Consider the following 18,408-nt stretch of genomic DNA (forward strand, 5'->3'; position numbering starts at 1 on the left):
ATGCAGTGGGGGGCAGCGAGGATTACCCCCCTGCCCAGAAGCACCCAGTGCACCAGGGCTTTTTTTTAAAGGGCTGGGAGCTAGGGCAGGGGGGCAGCCATGTGGGGCTGGGGAACGGGTGGCAGGGGCTGGGAGAGCAGGGGCAAAGGGGCTGGCAGGCGTCCCCCCATGTTCCCCCCACCCAGTACTTACCATCTTGGAGTGGCTGCTGCTCCCTGCTACAGCACCGGGGCTGCCCGAATCATCAAAGCTCTCCGAAACTTTTCAGATTCAGACAGCTTTGAATTGTTTCAGACACTTAAACTGGTCCCATGATTCAATTCGGATTCAGAGATTTGGCTAAATTGGGCTGAATCTCCTCCAAATCGAATCACCAACCGAAGCTTTGCACAGCCCTAGTGCCTTGTGCATGTATAGGCATATGGCTACCAGGCAGCCTGGAGAGCAGCTCCCACAAGTAAGTCCAGGATTGAGTGTGGGGGGATTGAGGCCCCGATAGGGAGGCAGGAAAGGAGGGAGTTGGGCAGGGCAGGACGGGTTGAGGCTGCTGCCCAGCCAGGTGATGCATGGGGCTTGGGGCCTACGGCCACAGTGTGCAGCCTCAGGGCCCCAACAAGGAGTGGGATGAGGCTGCAGGCAGCTCATCTGGGTGGGTGGGGTGGCTCCCCACTGCTGCATGCATGTCCTGGGGGACAGGCGGGACCTGTGTCCCCAGATCTGTGCGCGGGGCGGGGGTCGGCTATCCATTGCGGGCTTGGGCTCTGTGCCCATGGGGCCACTGCAGCCCAGTAGGCAGGACCCGGTGCAGCAGGGCAGAGCAGGGCCATGTGGGGAAGCTCCTTGCCACTGTAAGCCCACATCGCTCCAGCAAGGCATCCCCTGCCCACCTGGCAACAGTGAGGGCAGTGGCATGGGGTTGTGCCCCTCGCTGTTGAGGGGCAGGCAGGGGCTGTGTTGCCAGGGCAGTGTGGGGCTTGCAGCAGCAAGGAGCTTCCCTGCCTGGCCCCACTCTGCCTGCTGTGCCGGGTTACACCCACCGGGCTATGGAGGCCCTGTGGGGAGGGTAGCAGGATGGGGAGCCCAAACCCACAGTGGGCAGCTCGCCCCCGCCATGAGCTCCACTCTGGCCATGCTGCCTGCCGGAGAGAGGAGCTGGACTTGGGCTACAGCAGCTGCTGCCTCCCTCAGGTGGCAGCCAGGGCTTGGGCGCTACTGTGGTTCCCCGGGGGTGTGGACCCGGGTCCCTGACCCCATAGCCCTGGCAGCTGGGAGCCCCCTCCAGCAGGGCTGGGGGGCATGGGGTGTGGGTGGGGAGTGAGGGGCACCAGGAAGATTTGTGGGGGCTGCACCTTGGGAGTGACAGGCCTGGACCTGTCTTCTGTGAGCTGAGGGGGCAGGGGGAGCTCTGCTTTTCCATGGTATAACCCCCCAAATCAAATACCAATATTTACAGGTACTTAGAATTTATTTTGCTATAGTGATTGAGGCACTGGTAGGCTTCCAAATTGCTTTAAAATTGTAAATATATTAATATAACATTGTGTTTAATTGATACCTGTATATGTAGTGGGGGTTTGTTTTAATTACGGATTTTGGGGGGTTTATCAGAGAATTTGTGATTGTTTTATTAGAGAATTTGCAATTTTTTTAATCCAGGATCTGTGCTCATGATTTAAGAATACTTGAGGTCCCCAGTACTGCACGGACAGAATTTCCTCCTGGAACATCAGCCGCAGAGTGCCCCTTTCCCCTTCAGAAAGCCTGAACTCTCCAAGGGCATAATCTAGTCCTAAACCCTAATGCTGCAGATCCAGAATAGGGGTGCATTTTTGACACAGAATTCCTTTAAAGCAGAAGACCAGCAGGCAATGAATACAAGAACATTCAAACCTTTCAATTGCCCACCCAGCAAGAATGAGCAGAGCAGGAAGCACTGTGTGATGGGGAAAGAACTTTTTAACCCCAGGAAGATTTTTAAACATTAGTTTTATAATACAGCATCCCTGGTTCTAGTAATTGAGAGGAACCAAAGGCTAGAGAGATTTCTTCAGGCTAGTCTTGGAGAATCTGGGATTCAAGCATTATAAGGAGGCAGCATACACTACTGTTCAGATGCCATTTTAAGCTCAGTGAGGGGCATCTCTGTTAAATAAAAAAGAAAAACCATGAGCTATATAGAGTGAGAATGTTAAAAACAAAATCAAGGTTGCTGCTAATATTTTGGGATGTGCTTCTGTGCAGCTTAAAACAGCTTAAAAGCATCGTGTCCTCTCCCCACTTACAATATTAACAATCTCCTTGAAAATCCTGCCTTTGCAGAATACCCGTTAAAGCTCAGAAGAGTTTATCAGATAGTAAACAATTTATACTGCTAAATAGGCCGGTTTTCCTAACCATTCATGAAGACATAGCTTTAAGTTTGTTTGTTGAAAGATTTGTACAAACACATTTGAACCTCAAAAACTGTTGTCCGGGACCATTAGTTTATAGTTCACTACAGTATTCACACTGGGTGTTAAGTTAGATAAGGCACATGGCATTGTTTTACTCTCTAACTGGATGTCTCCCAAGCCTACAGCTTTGAAGCAGCCTAGGCAAATACTGATATAGATGCCTATTTGCATGAGTGTTCATTCATAAACTGATGGCCACCTATAAGTGTATCAGGGGTGACCACCAGTATCTGGGGGAACGTTTGTTCACCAAAGCACCCCAAGGGATGACGAGGTCGAACGGTCATAAACTACTACAAGAACATTTCAGGCTGGACATAAGGAAGAATTTCTTTCCTGTCCGAGCCCCCAAGGTCTGGAACAGCCTGCCATCAGACACCTTCAAGAGTAAATTGGATGCTTATCTTGCTGGGATCCTATGACCCCAGCTGACTTCCTGCCCTTTGGGCAGGGGGCTGGACTCGATGATCTCCCGAGGTCCCGTCCAGCCCTAATGTCTATAAAATCTATGAAACGTCAGGGGAGTAATTCCAAGTTAAACCAAAGAAACGGAGTGAAGAATTAGGCTCATTCATTTAAATACCAGAAAGCTCATGTCCTGAGACTGAATGTCTGACAAGTGTTTTATCATATGAATCTGGTTTTGTGTACCCCTAACTGGGTGCCTGCTGGAGTAGAGATTCGTTTTAAATAATAATAATAATAAATGTAAACAAAAATGCAAATAATATGCAAAACACATATTTTAACATGTCTATAGACATGCTTCTAATCCTGGGAAGCCCTCAGTGCCACAGAAGTAGCACTCAGTTCTATTTAGTGTGAGTAAACTCAGTTGAAGCTGGGCCTGAATTATTGATTTGTGTTACTGTCTTACCACACACTTTAGCATCTCCTTTGAATGTGTGTCCCTTAATGCTTTAAGATACTGATGCAGAATTAACTTTTGCTCCCGGGCCTTTTCGGCTCCTGAACACAAGTGACTTTAAGTTCAGGTGGTTTTACCAACATGTAACCTCTCTAAGAACGAACTGATATTTCCTCAGGTGTTCAAAGTCTTACGACTGCCCCTTTTGGCAGTAGGATTCCAGAGGTAAAGATGCATGATTTTCATCTGCATTATCTGTTATTTAAGGCTTTTAGAAAACCACGAACCTTAACTCCTACAGTCAAACAAGCACACACTAGCACATAGAGTTAAGCCAATTCTTTAACTCCCAGTCATTAAAGATGTCAAAACATTCTGGTACGTGATATAAATGCATAATGACTGGATTTCATTGTTTTTTTCATTAATGTAAGGGTTGGCTTGTGGCGAACAGAAGGTTTTTTTAAGCCTCTCTGGTCCCAGTTTGATTTTGGTGAGTTAACAGTGTAGCACTTTAAAGGGCTTTTTAAAATCTTAATCAGAACATATTAAACAGTAGTATTTTAAAGTGCCTAATAAGTCTCAAACATTTGAATGGCATAGTAATCTGTAATATAAAACAAATGCAACCATGTTGTGCTTTTCTGAAATGTTTAAACAAGTTATATGGAGCAATCAAACTTGTCAGAAACTGTGGTTTCTGGTTTCTTCCTGTAAAAAAATTCAGTAAACTGTTATCTGATTTTTTTCCTTTGAAATTTTGTTCAGAAGACATTTTTAAGTGAATTGAAAAGGTCTTGTTTTGAAATTTACCATTGAATGGCCCCAAATGCAACATTTTGCCATCAAAAATTGTGTTCACTGAAACGTGTTTCACTGGGGAAAGAGTTTGGATTGCAAGTGTTTTTACTCGGGTTTAATTGTGTTTAGTTGGCTGCAAATTGGATTGTGAATGGATTGCATTACTTGTGATGATTCATGAAAAGCTTCTAGATTGTTAGCCAAGGAATTTTCTTTTCTTTGCAGTATAATAAATCCTGAATATGTGTACAGCATATTACTGGCTTCACAGCATGGATCCTTAGAGCACCTTGACTTGTTTGGGGCTTGGAGTGACCTCATTTTACAGGTGAAGCTGAGACCAAAATGTGAAGTGACTTGTTCAGGTCCGGCAACTGCTGCCAGATCCATCCCACTGGACAATACTGCTTTTAAAAACTACACCCTCCTAGGACAAGCTATTTTCTGGCAGTAATGTCACAAATTGACTGGTCCTTCACCTGACTTAATGAGGCCCTAATTTTAACTGGCATCTTGCTGTTCCACTGCAATAATATTATTGATGATAATACTAAACAGGTGCATACATGCAACATCTGAAAGAATATCAGCACCCTGTCTTAGCTGCAGAAAAATGTATTTGCTAACTTTTTTGCTCACTCAAGGGGAAAATCCTAATCAAGAAAATTTAAATAGAGCAGGTTGAGTTCTTATGGAAATTAAGGACTGTCTTGTCTTCATTACAGGGGTGTAGGTTGTAGCTGTGTTGGTCTAAGGACACAGGCAGACAAGGTTCTTTGTGTGAATCTGATTATCTTCATTAGGGCTCCCCCTTGCTAAGCTAGCTGCTGATAGAAACACACCTTGTTCATAGTGAAGGCACAGATAAAGTTTTAAAGACCTATGTATGGAAGTGATTCCTAGTTATGCAGTCATCCCATTGACTTCAGTGGTACTACTTGCTCTTAGAATAAGGTTTTGCAAGCTCAAGTGCTAAACAAATCTGCTTTAAGTATACAAATATTGATTTTTTTTTTTTTTGGTTTTCTCAAACTTAGAGAAAATAATGTTAGTACCTTCAGTACTTTTTTTCATTTATTACTTAATAATCAGTGTGTTTTGAGAAGTGATCTTTTATCTGGTCCTGGAGAAAGTGAAGGCATCATAGATGTTACCTATACCTATTTTAAAAGATTCACTCTTTATTCCCACTCATGCATACAGATCCTGGAATAGATACCCTTCCATACAAGAATGAAAGGAATAGTATTTTTGGCCATGTGCACATGAAACTTTGTAACCACCACATAGCCTGTGTGCATCTTTTCCTTATTGGGTTGAAACATCTCGATGAGTAATTCAAGGCACACACTCTCTTGAGGTTGCTGAGGATGCAACGTCTGCAGGAATCCCTGCCCATCTTAGGTTGGAGCCAGATACTGGGGTCACATATTGACCCTTGGTCTCCCCTATGCAACTGGGAGGAGAATATTTGAGTGTTTTTCCAGCTAAAATGCTGGAATAGAAGTGACCACAGTGGGTTAGATATACTAATATAAAGAGACTGGTAAAGTTAAATAACTGGCAAATTTTTTCCTGTATAATTATTACCAAATAATCGCGCACAGTCTTAAACTGATGTGGGATTCATCCGCTCCCATAAGTACAAGTATAATTTTGTAACTTAATGTTATGATCCTTCAATTCCAGTGAATAACTTCACCAATAAAACTAAGATCATTCTAAATTTATTTGGACTATATTCGTGGGCCAGAATCAATGGCATCCCACCATGAGGACATTGGAGAATGGTGAGATGAGAAGCATAGCTGCCCATTGCTGCTGTACTGCTGTTCAGGTGGCCAAAAGGAAGCTGCTGGTGCTGCTCCTTACCTGGGACATCAGAGACAATGATGGTTACGCTGATAATTTCTGGGTCAGAGGGTGAATAGAAGCCCATAGGAGTTGCTGGCTAACGATAAGAAGGGGAAGAACATGCAGAAATTAAAGCTGAAGAGAGAGTCATTGTCTTGGGTTTAACTCAGAAGTTACTGCTTGGAGCACTATGCCTAGCTACTTTCTAATGCTATCAGTTTTCTTCATATTAGTAAAAGGATCTAATTTTCCAGGGGTTAAGTCTCTTGTATGAGTCTCATGAGGTATAAGAGATCAGCTGTAGATCAGCATCAGGTAATCCCTTTAAATGTGCCAGAGAGAAGCTCCAGTTGGCTTTCAAATGGGGGCTAGCCCCCAAAATCACGGAGCGAAGACTGATAATTAAAGGGACTGACAGACAATGGAGCCATGGGCAAGCTGATAAGCTGGTGATTTTCTTGGTGCTGTTTAGGCTTTAAAATGTGACAGAACTGGCACTTTATTTAGCTTCGCTCACTTGTCATTCCATTGCCTAAAACAGGTAGAAAGTGTAATAATGGATACTTCCCTCAAGTCCTACAGGGATCTTCTACCATGTCTAATGAAAAGCATATTGGGTTTCCCTGGGTTCTGATACAGCATCACAGCACATAATGCAACCTGACTTCAGGAGTTACCAAACACTAATTTGGGTCTCTGGACATCTTCTGTAGCCTTGCTTTTCTAGTTGATGTAGGACAACTATAACGGTAGCTTTGCTGCTGCGGTGTTTGCCTCACACCGAAGAGTTTGATCGGTGATGCTTACGGGAAATTCTTCGAGCATTTTTTTTATCCTGGTGATTTTCAAGAATCAGATGTAAGTAGTGCTGTCTGCTGTGCACTTAAACTGGGTTGCATTTGGAGACATACTCTGAGGATCATTGCATCATGATAGACTGTCTCTATGATGTCACTTCCTGCCTTCTGGGGCAGTGTGTTCAAACTGTAGCAAAGTTTAAACTGTAGTGTTATATCGTTTTTCATCTCTTGGTAAAGGGGTGCCCCATGGCATGATTCTTAAACTGGTACAGCACTATTGTTCTAGCTCTTCTGGAATCCCTTTTAACTTGCATCTGTGCTTCTGGCAGATGTGAACCCCTTAATGTATTTCTATAATACATTTTAGTGTATAGCGTCTGTACTTTTGGGGATGAGAGTTACTATTTAGTAGGAGACTGAATTGCCCTCTTTAACGGGTTTCTTTAAAAGAATGGATGAAGAAGTTTAGCTCTACATGGCAAGGACGTTTTGTTATTCTTAGAAGATAAAAATGTTAGAGACAAAATAGAAACAACTAAAGAGAACCCGGTAAGAAAATAAAAACTTGGTTGACATCTTTATAGCCCATACCACCATCAAGATCAAAAACATTTTTAAACTGCAGAGTAGGTGTTAAGATCAGTACCAAAAAGTCCAAAAAAGCCACCTAGAATACCTAAGGGGGTTCTATAAATAAAGTCAGTAAATTTATTTATACCATGGGAGTGATAAGAAGCATGTGTTCGGATTAAAAGAGCCAGTCTCCTATGCTGATAGCCCTGTTTTTCAGTAGGAATGTTTGTGGAACAGAATTCTAGGCATTAAATATTTGAGCTGTGTTTCAACAGGTACCCTTTCTATCCAGTTGCATGGTTGCCTGCAGGTGATATTTACTACTTTTGTAGAGCACAATGAGCTCAATGGATATTTATATATATGTACTCATTTGTGTGAAAGCTGAACATGGTTATTTAGGCAATAACTAGGAAGGGTTGACATTTACGTACATTGTGTAAAAATGTGAGAATAAATTTTAAGGCTAGACAAGGAAACAGCTGATCAAATACAACAAGCTTGTGAACAAGGTTGACAGTAATAAATGCAAGACTTTCCCTAAACTAGTATATTTAAAGTCCAGAAAGTACGATTTCTGATCAGCTAGTCTTCAGGGCATAGAATTTTGCCCTCTAGTTGCTGTGTGGAGCTCAGTAACTTTATCTACTTTGGCACAGGCTTGAAGGCTTTCAGTGGAGATTAAAAAGTTGAGTTGCGATGTGTCTTTCTTTTTTAAATGTGTGATGCCTATGTAACATTCTGGACCAAATGTCACTCCTGAATTGGAGTCAGGGGATTAATCTGACCCATGTGTGTGCCCCTCAGTAAGGTAAGGGTGAGATTCAGTGTACGGCCCTAGATAAAAAGCAAAGAGTTTGCCATCATTTTAATCATAGACTGCAGGAGCCTGACTTAACAATGCCTCTAACAATAGGTAAAAGTGTTGGATGTGGACCTTCTGCAGTCCACTTAGATCCATAAAACCTTTGCCAGAGAGAGAAGAGAGGTAAAGGAAGAAAGGATCATAGCCCTTTATTTGTGTCAGTTGTTTCTCTCCCATGCAAATTTAGAAGAATCTGGGCAAAATGAGCTCCTCTTCAGACAGTGAATATAATTGCAACAGCTCTTAAAGTGCAAGTTCTCTTTTTCCTGGAACAAAAATGTTGATGTGAAATTGAAAACTCCTTTTAGATGCCTGCTGGGCTGGCAGCGTGTCAAAACGCTTGGCTTGGTTGTCTCTCTCCTTTACTCCCTTCACGTTGTTTACAGACAACAGACTCAGCTGCAAGAGACTGTATTTAAATATTGACCAATTAGGTGCAAAAGGAGCTGGAAAAGGGCACCATGCTAAAGTGCCTCTCTTGCTCAGAGTGGTTAGGAATAGACCTTGCTGTAAGGCAAGTTGCACAAGAGAGTCCTAAGCAAAGTATGTGGGATGGAAAGAGGCAACGATGCTTCAGCTAGTGTTTTCTGCCTTTAGTTTATAGACTGAGGGAGGTGGGTGCCTCCCTGTTCCTGCCTGAGGCCTTAGACCCTGGTGGGGAAAGTCTGTTCAAACCCTCAGGTTGGTTTACGTGTGGAGGGCCATTTCTTGCAACTTGAAATCACTCACGGGTTGTTATTCTGAACAATTGATCTGATTTCTTACCAGGGTTCTAGATTTAATGCCCACTAATGTCCACCCGGACATTTTCTAATTTGGATTTGGAGGTGCTTTAAGGCTGGCCAGGCTGCTGACAGAATAAGGAAGGAGTAGCAATAGAGAAGCCAGGCTTCGTTTTCACTTGAGCTGGCCTTTGCACTCCTCTGCAGTGAAGATGGAGACTCAAGTGTAGACAGTTTGCCAGTGCCCTTTGTCCAATTCCTTCTGGATGACAGCTGAGTTCTCCCACAACAGGAAATTGGGGGAAAAATGTCTAGAATAGCTCAGAAAGCCTTGGGACAGTTCGGTAGGCGGCCCTGTCTAACAAGAGAAGAAATAGTAAGGACACGCATGATAACTTGGGCAGCCTAGCCCAGGTTAGCACTCAGCCCCAGGTGCTGTTAATGGCGTGTAGACATAACCACAGGACTGACTGAGCACAAAACCTCGTGGAAGGTACTGGATTAATTCAGGGTCATGAAGTGCCATGCACATTTTGACAGAATAACCTCTGCACAACAGAACCTTAAGCAAATTTGATGCATGATTTTTGCCTGCATCTCAGAAGCATGTATACTCCTGCATTACGTTGTTAGAATTAGCTTGATTTCTGACTGTATTATAAAGCATTTGTCTCAAAACTTTCCTAGTAAAACTTTATGTGAGCACAAATGAAATGACACCTCCGAAAAATTGCTGGAGACTGTTAGGTCATTAGCTTCTGTCATCAGTGTATCATATACCCCCAGTCCCTCATGCCCAGAGGTTAATAAGGTCCCTTGTGACCTGGGCTTTAATGAATTGTCCAAAAACATCCAACTTCACCACAGACCATTTCTCCTTTTCAATAATTTAAACAACTTTTATAAATGTCATGTCCAGCTGTTCATCTGTTTCAACCATTTGTATGATAAGGGAAGGATTTAGAAGTTGGCTACCCAAGAGAAGACATACTGACAAATCCTTATTCTTCTCTGAAAAAGAAAAAAAATCTCTGAGAACCTTAGCTCCAAATTGTCCTTATCTGCTTTTAAGAACTAAAATATGGTCAGTTTACTGCCTCATTATGCAAAATTGAATGCAATGTGTTAATGATATCAGTAATTCAGAAACAATTTTCTGCGCTAATTAGTAGGGCTGGATATCATCCTGGATTGCTTTCAGTGCTGTCACATATTTTTACATTTTTTATTTCTCCTCATTATAACATGTATGTACAAGCCAACATACCTTATGAACTTTGGAAAGAAACTCAAAGCTCCTAGTATTTTATTATGTCTTGCATATTAAGCCAGAAAATAAACTGGTGGTTTGATAAAGAGATTATTGTGGAAGAAAAGCATCTATGGCCTAGAGAATGGAACTAATTGGAACCTGACTCCATCACCTCCATTTCTTTGTGGGCCAAAGGACAAGTCTGTCGGCTGGGAATGTGGTAGACAAAAGAGGTGCTCACATATTCAATCTGAGCATGTCTTAAAATTAAACACTTATATCTGAGGTAGATAACAGTCTGAGATTACATATCACCAATTCCACAAGTTATATCTGTCTAATAATTTTGCAGCATTCTGTAATGCAAGCATTTAAAAAAACAGAACATAACTTATTGTTATTCTGCCTTCTGTAAGGAGACTACTGCAGCAAGAAGCTGGAGGTGTCCTACAGCTCCAGTAAGAAAAAACTGCTACTTGGAAATGGCTGAATGGTCTCACCAGAGCATCAGTTACATAAAACAGCTTTTCTATGTTAGATGAGAGTTTTCTCAAAGACATTGTATGTATTTCTATAAGAATATGAAAAGAAATGCGTAAAGAGCTCGGAAGTCTTTAGGAAATAAGAAAAGGTTACGGACCGGTTAATTAATGCGGACAACGAAACAGAACTCAGGAGACCTGTGTTTGTTCTACTTAGCTGAATGGTAAACCATATGTATCGCCCATTTAGAGAGGGAGAGGGGGAAGTAGGAATAGCTCTCTAAAGAAAAAGAGCAGGGGACTAGTGTACAGGTTGGACAGTCCTGAAGGAGTTATCCTAGAATCTGAGAGAGTTTTTGAGCTGAACCCTGTTAACTGCTGTGTTAACAAACCAAACTGGCCATGCCGTAACTCTGGAACCCGCTCTCAGACATCTGGTGCTAGCATCTCATGTAGTGTAAACTCCATGGACCTCAGTGAAGAGACATTGGCTTTAAAGATTAAGGATCTAGCCCCTCAGTACTTTACCATCCCAGTACCCCACTGAAGGTTCAGATGGTTGGCTTAGCTTATATAGATGTCTGAACAATGTAGATGCAAAAGAGACTCCTTAAATGAAATCCTGTAGAAAAGCAGCCACTTTTTGGTATCATCAGTTAGAGAAGCATCTTTGCTGCTGTATTTTGAGTAAGCAATATTTATCTGCTGACAGAGGAAATGGTTTGACTGGAAATACCTTTCTCAAGAATAAGCAGCAGACAACAGTTTAGTTGTCTTTCAGTTTAGGAAGTCATAACAAGTCAGCACTCTGTCTAAGAATAATCTTTGATCACACTGAGTAGCGGGCTGGTTTGTATTCTTTACTGTTTATGACATAGGCAATTGCTAGGTACAGCATTCATTTTACTCTGGGAGAATTGCTGTTATCTTGGTAGAAACCAAAAGTGTGCATACATTATGGCTTTTCATTTCAAAGTAACAATGGCTATTCTGGGAGAAAAGTAACTTGGCAATGATCAGAATTAAATTGCTCCTGGGAGAGTTTCTTCTGGGAAACTGGACATTTATACATATTCCCTGGCTTAACGCTCCCACAGGACATGGAGGAATGGAGCCGGGGGTAAGGCTTCCTGCCTTCTCCAGACAGGGGTTACCCCAGTCTTTAGAAGGTGTCGGGGGCAGCTGTTCTCCCCATAGATGGCTCAGCCATGGCTCCCCGCCTCTTTCCCAAGTGACAGTCCCTAGTCTGGCTCCTGGCTCCTCCAGCTTCCCCTTGCCACCCATGCTGCCCAGCTGGCCCAAAGCAATGCAGGGTGGCACAGGCTGCTGTGCTGTGGGAGTAAGACTTAGGAGCCTTGCCACTGCAGCAAAGTGCCCCTGCCTATAGGGGGATCAGCCCAGAGCAGAGTAGGGCAAGACAGGCTGCCATGTCCCTGCTACAAGGCTTCCACAGCCTTGCCATAGCATCTGGGTGTTCCCACCTCTCCCTCTTTCACTGGGTCAGCCCAGAGGACTGCAAGGAACTATGTTTCTGGGGGGGGAGAACCAGGAGGGGTCCCATCACAGGAGAATGCCCCCTCCTGCCAATCCGCTGATTGGTGGGATATGGGGGTGAGGGCGTGTTCTCCGGGGGTGGCAACTCTTCCTGGATGTCTCTGGCACTTGTTGCTTTTCAGCAGCTTCTAGAGAGGGGAGAGGACAGGTTGTCAATGGCTCCCCTAAGGGCAGGGGTGGCCTAGGGAGCAGCAAAGTAGTGCCCTTGGCTGGAGAGCTTACTTGTGAAGCTCTCCAGCCATGGGGCTGGAGGAATGCCTTTTCAGTCAATCTCCTGGGCTATTTTTCTACTGTAAGAAATTTTTTCCAGCAGAAATGTGCATTTGTGTGCAGCCAATGATAGGTTCACACTAATAGAAGAAATATTATATTTGCTTTCCCATTAAGGCCTTGTGTTCATCGATTCTCTGAATCATAATCTCTTTAATACTCAGATTTCTCTCTCCTGTGTGGCCTCTTCAGCAAAACAGTAATGTCTGTTCATTTCCATCATGCTAAAACACACCAGATGTCTGGAAAGATGTGTGTCTATGACAAGACCTCTAGGCTTCCTTATTACCAAGATTCCTTTATCTTCCATTAAATGTATTACTTAGAGATTGTGGACCATTTGGCATTTGGTGTGGGAGAATGATAAAATCTAGATGAGTTTTCTCTTAAAAGATTATTATTAAATTACCTAGTATTAAATTACTGTGCCTTTTTATTCCTCTTTTTCTATTGCCCAAGGATTTGATCCTACTTAAGTTGAGATCAATAAGTGTCTTGTCATTACCTTTCATACTACCAGAGTCTGTTTCTAAATCTGGTGGATCAACAAGAAGGGATTCTAATAACAAGGTCTCAACCCCTGCCCTGCAAACCAGATATGGCCCCCCATCACTATGTCATCCAGCTCCCTGCAGCCCTATGTACTGTGACCCTGAGCGCTAAGTCACATGTGCAGGATGGTATGGGACCCAATTCAGGCATACAGGAGTTGGATAGGGGCAGCACTGGCCCCCAGAGTCCAATTCTGGTCATGTGGAGGCAATACAGTGTTCCTGGACCAAATCCCAGCCAGGCAGAGGCAGTGTGGGCTCCCAAAGCCCAACCCCAGTTGGAAGGGAGTGGTGTGGGGCATGATCTGGCCCATGGACCATCCTCATGCCATTCAACTGGCCTGCAGGGCCAAACCCATGAGTACCACTGCTTTTGATTGACCATCCTTATAATGGAATAGTGAAAAACTGAAAAAAAAAAGATTTCCTCAGGCAAATGGGAATTCAGCATGAAACAATGTCACACAAAATGACTACTGCTGGTGAATGGCCCAAGGTTAAATGGTCATTTAATTTTATCTTGTATAATAAGTTACTAGATAACAGTTAATAATTGAAGAGAATCCCACATTTCATAGCAAAAAATTTCTACTACTTTTTAGAAGTGAAAATCACTTCTGGGAAAATTAGTGTGCCTTATTCGATGGCCTCTGACTGCATAAAATAATGAGCTTTTGATTTTATACATATAAAATCTGTGGAACAATTAAGAGACCCAGAAGGAGAGGGAAGTAATGAAATGGGGTCACACTGTGCAACACAAAAAATGTGTCAGATCTATATGTCATGCCTATTACTGCAAAGCTGTTCCAGGGATGAGCAAGGCCCTAGCTTGATAAGTCACTGGCAGCTCTCCTCTCTATCCCAAATCATTGTCAGTCTGTTATACTGAGCAAGATCACTCTGGCGTCAGGAAGCCTCTTCAGGCATGAATCCTTTATATTGTAGCCTTGATAGTTCATGTTCAGGTGTACTCAATGATGTGTAGTGGCAAGACTCCAGGATTGGGAGTCAGGTTATAGTTGCCTGTACTTGCTTTCTGCCCAGAGTGTTATGCAGATTCACTAATTACCATTTTAAGTGCTTTGAAGCTTTAGTCAAAAGACCCAAATTTACTTTTCAGGAGTAGGTGACAGCAGATGGGGAAGAATCTTAGGAGAAAAGGGGAGGAAAGAATTTTGTCCCTGCCCTGTAGGCTACCAAAAGCCACAGACAAACTGTAGGGAGGCTCCTTTTAAATAGTGTCTTTCCACTAGAAGGGCCCTTTATGGATGGGGTTGAAGCTTTTAGCTCCAAGTCCTCCTATGACTCTTCTTCTTTGACCGCTGCTCTTCAATTCCAGCAGAACACTTGCAATTTACGAAGAGTGCATCCCACCCATTGAGTCATACCTCTCTGCAGATGCTGTCTCCTTGTGCATCAAAGACACATTCTGTATTTGCAACTGAGGGTCTTTTTCGTGTGAGGAGAGGGAGCTAAGAAGCAGTTAATGCCAAGGTTAAAACTGTAAGAAATGGACATGTGGTTCTGTATTCAGCCACAAAAACTAGCGGCCTGGTCTTCAAAGGTGTTGGGCATGTTAATGGACGATACCTAGCTCCAGTTTGTCTTTGTTTCCCTATTTATTCTCTGTCAGTGATTTTTGTATCAGATTTGGTCCTTAGTTAAGAGTTGGTTTCAGTGTGTATATTATTACGATGATTTTTCAAATCCAGATTGGGAGAGGACAAGGCAGACAGAGGCTCATCCCAAATTAGCTGCTTGACCAGTGATTAGGGCATGCAGGATATGGAGACCCAAATTCAGCCCTGCTTGCTCTACTGGATTTGGGTCATGTTTTTCCCATGTGTTTTCTCAGGATATTTTGAAGGTTTTAGTTCTCATGCTGCATCAGAACAAAGAGAAATATTAAATTTTGAATTTTTTTGTAAAACGCAATTGCTGTTTTCCAGCCCGCCCTGACAGTCAGCATTGCAACCTTGGAGATCTGAAAAGCAAGAACTTTTCTTGGCTTGTATGGAGGCAGATGGAGCATTTTTACATTTGAAGAAAGCATTTTGTGAGTGTGTGCAGGCAAAAGCAGTCAGCGGCTTATCGGCTACACATGGTCATTGCAAGCCCTCAGATATTTATGGGCCAGAGGTTATCATAGGGCAGTTTGTGTGCAAATGAACATGAGACTTGCAGGGACTTTTTTAAAACTGGAAATCATCTCTAGAAACTGTTTTTTTGCTCCTGCACTTCTCTTTCTGTATAGTGATTTCAGGTTTAGATTGGCTATGTCGTTTCTGTTCGAACAGTGAGGCAGTGGAACAGGCAGCCTAAGGAAGTTGTGGAATCTCCATCACTAGAGGTGTTCAAGAAAAGGTTAGAAAAACATTGGTCAGTGGTGAGCTAAGCATAGCTATGCCTATGTTCTGCTGTGGGTCTTCCCCATGCTTCTTGGCTTTGTTAGTTGCCGCATGGGGTCCAAGAGGGAATTTCCCACCCCCCAACTGTTACATTTGTCAGGGTTTTTTTTCTGTTTGTGTTTTTTGGGGTTTTTTTTGCCTTACTTGGACATATTGAGTGTTTGCTGTAGCCAAGCTTGGCGATGTTGACTGGGGTGTGCCAGTACTCCTGCTGGGACTCAAAACCCAGAGGGCGCCTATACATGTGCTCAATGCCTGCTCCAATGTGTTCTAACTAGAATGCGTCAGAGCAGACTCAAGTAATCAAGTCTGCTAGAGAGTGCTAATAAGCACACTCCAACAGCCTTGGTATCACATGTGTTCAGCATCCCTGCACTTCAAAATGGTGGTGGAAACTCTCTAACTAAAGCTCATTGAATGAGCTGAATACATGAGATGCTGCGGGTACTTTAATTAGATCATCTCCCTAGAGCTGCTCTAATTAAAGTGCCTGTCCAGATTCCTGGCTGCAGCATCTTGCCCCTCCATCAGGGTCAGAGCAATTGCCATATTTGGGGTCAGGAAGTAATTTTACTCCATGGTCAGATGGGCATGGACTGTGCGGTTTTTTGCCTTCCTCTGTAACAGGGGACTTGGAACTCTTCTTTGGATCTTTCAAATATATTTTAACAATTTTACTACATCAGGCCATTGGCAGCAGTGATCCTCCTGCTTTACCTATGCCAGATTAGGGTGTTATGTCTTGTGGTTGTGTCAGAGTTGTCTGTGTAGTTTTGCTAATAAGGTAGACAGTGAACTTGTATAGGATGGTTTAGATACAGTTGATCCTTCCTTGTGCAGTGTGGTTGACTAGATGACCTCTGGAGGCCTGACTTTTCTATGATTCTAAGATATTTGAATGCTTTTGAAACACAGACATATGCCCTGGTTGTTGAGCAGAAGATTTGCTTGGAACTATCAGGCCAATACAAGGACTTTACAGAGAGCTTAATCATGTACAGAATCCAAACACAGTTTCTTGAACAAATATGGAAATTGCCATCACTGGGAAGAGCAGATATTCGAAGAAATCAGTGTATCCACATATAGCATGATTCTACCCTGAGACTGTCATTTTTCTATCCTCTCTTTAATCATTTTGGGACAAAATCGAAATTGTTTTTAGACAAACTTCTTCAAAATAGATCTCTGCTGATTTTTTTTTTTCATGTCATAACATTAGCTTTTGCTGAAAAACAGACTTCTGTGAGTCTGTATTGTACCCGGAGACTCTTTGTTTGTTTTGGAATTACTTACAGATCTCACTGAGCTAATACTCCATAATTTAAGCATGTATTTATAGTGCTTTATTGTTAGCATTTAATCAGACAGGCTGTTTTTATTTTTTTAGAAATGGTAAGAGATTCCAAGTGAAGAGAAAAGAAATTGTAATGTGATGAGAGACATTGAGCAGGCACATACGGTAGCTTTGTGATTGTAAGTCTGAACTATAGAAACTCCAGCTGACTCCTTACATAATAGACCCAGTCTCAGAGGAGGAATGGTAATCTGCACTTATTTATCTTAAAGATCCATCACTTTTAATGAGGGATAATAGCATTCATAACTATCATATATGTGCGTATGTGCCTGGTAAAAGCTCCACATGAGTAGGTACAAAAATTTGCCATGCCACAGGCAAATGTTTTGGAAATTTGAACAATTTGGTTATAGGTTGGTTTTGGAAGAAATGGTGGAGGGGGGAGACATTCAAGCAGCAACCCAAATAAAGCATTGTGTCAATTACAACACTATCTCTTTTAACCCTTTGATTCTACTTTTAAACAAATGTGAGAAGAGTTGTGTGCAGAATGTGAATAACCCCAGCAGTGTGTCAAAATTAGTACTTCCCGGAAGTGAACAAATAGGCCACATCCTGACGAGCAAGGCTGTGCAGCATGTGGTGATGCAGACACATCTGGGGCGCTACATACTGCACATTCAGTTGTTTTCTGTGCCACGAGGGAGCAGCACAGAGGTGGTTTTTTTACCCCGGGGTGAAAAAACCAACACAAAGAAAACGGAGTGGTGTACATAATGGCAGCCTGCGCCACCCAGAGCCAGAGTCTAGTCAGCCCTACCTATACTTTGCAGCCAGGCAGCCTCTGTGCAGCCCCGGGAGGCCCCCAGGTAAGGCTGCTGGCCCCAGCCTCCTCTGCCCCACTTGCCATGTAACTTGACATGTGCCAGAGCACAAGGTGCTCCGCTGCTAGTTGTCCTCAGGGAGACGAATGTTCCCACACGTTTGGACACAGCCAAAGAGTTAATACAAAGAGCAGTGCCTCTTTATCCGGGTGGGGTTCAGAATGTGTTTGGGACTATTAGTATAATTTATACTACTAGGAGATATGAAAAAAGCTAAGATCCCAATGTCACGTACATTCATGTAGAAAGAAGGGATATTCCAGCCTCAATGCCTTACATTCAAAAGTTTGCCTAACTTTATTGAACCAACTGCATGGTTAGGATAAAAAAACACTGTCCCAAAAAATCCGTGCCTCTCAATGAACTAAATAGACCCAAAAAAAAAAGTAGAAAAGAGGTACCATTATTTTGATTTTAGGGAGGAGGAATCAAGGTCCAGAGAGTTTAACTGACCTGCTTTGGGTCAGAGGAGGCCAACATTTTGGCACACATACCACAAATTTGTCCTGCTCCCTTCTCAAGTGCTACTCCAATGCCCTTCCTCTGCCTGATCTGCTTTCTGCCTCCTTTCCCATTTGTCACTGTGCTGCTTGTCCCCTACTTGATCTGCCACATGCCATACACAGAGCCTGCCTGCACCACTGATGGCACCCGGGCTGTACGGTGGCCACCCCTGCTTTAGGTCATACAGGAATTTTGTGGCAGAAATAGGAATTTAACATCAATCTCCTGCTTAAATAACCACAAAGCCATCCTTCCTCTCTTCCT

The sequence above is a fragment of the Crocodylus porosus genome, unplaced genomic scaffold (assembly GCF_001723895.1).
Source record: "Crocodylus porosus isolate Cpor-Errol unplaced genomic scaffold, CroPor_comp1, whole genome shotgun sequence".
In the NCBI taxonomy this organism is placed as follows: Eukaryota; Metazoa; Chordata; order Crocodylia; family Crocodylidae; genus Crocodylus; species Crocodylus porosus.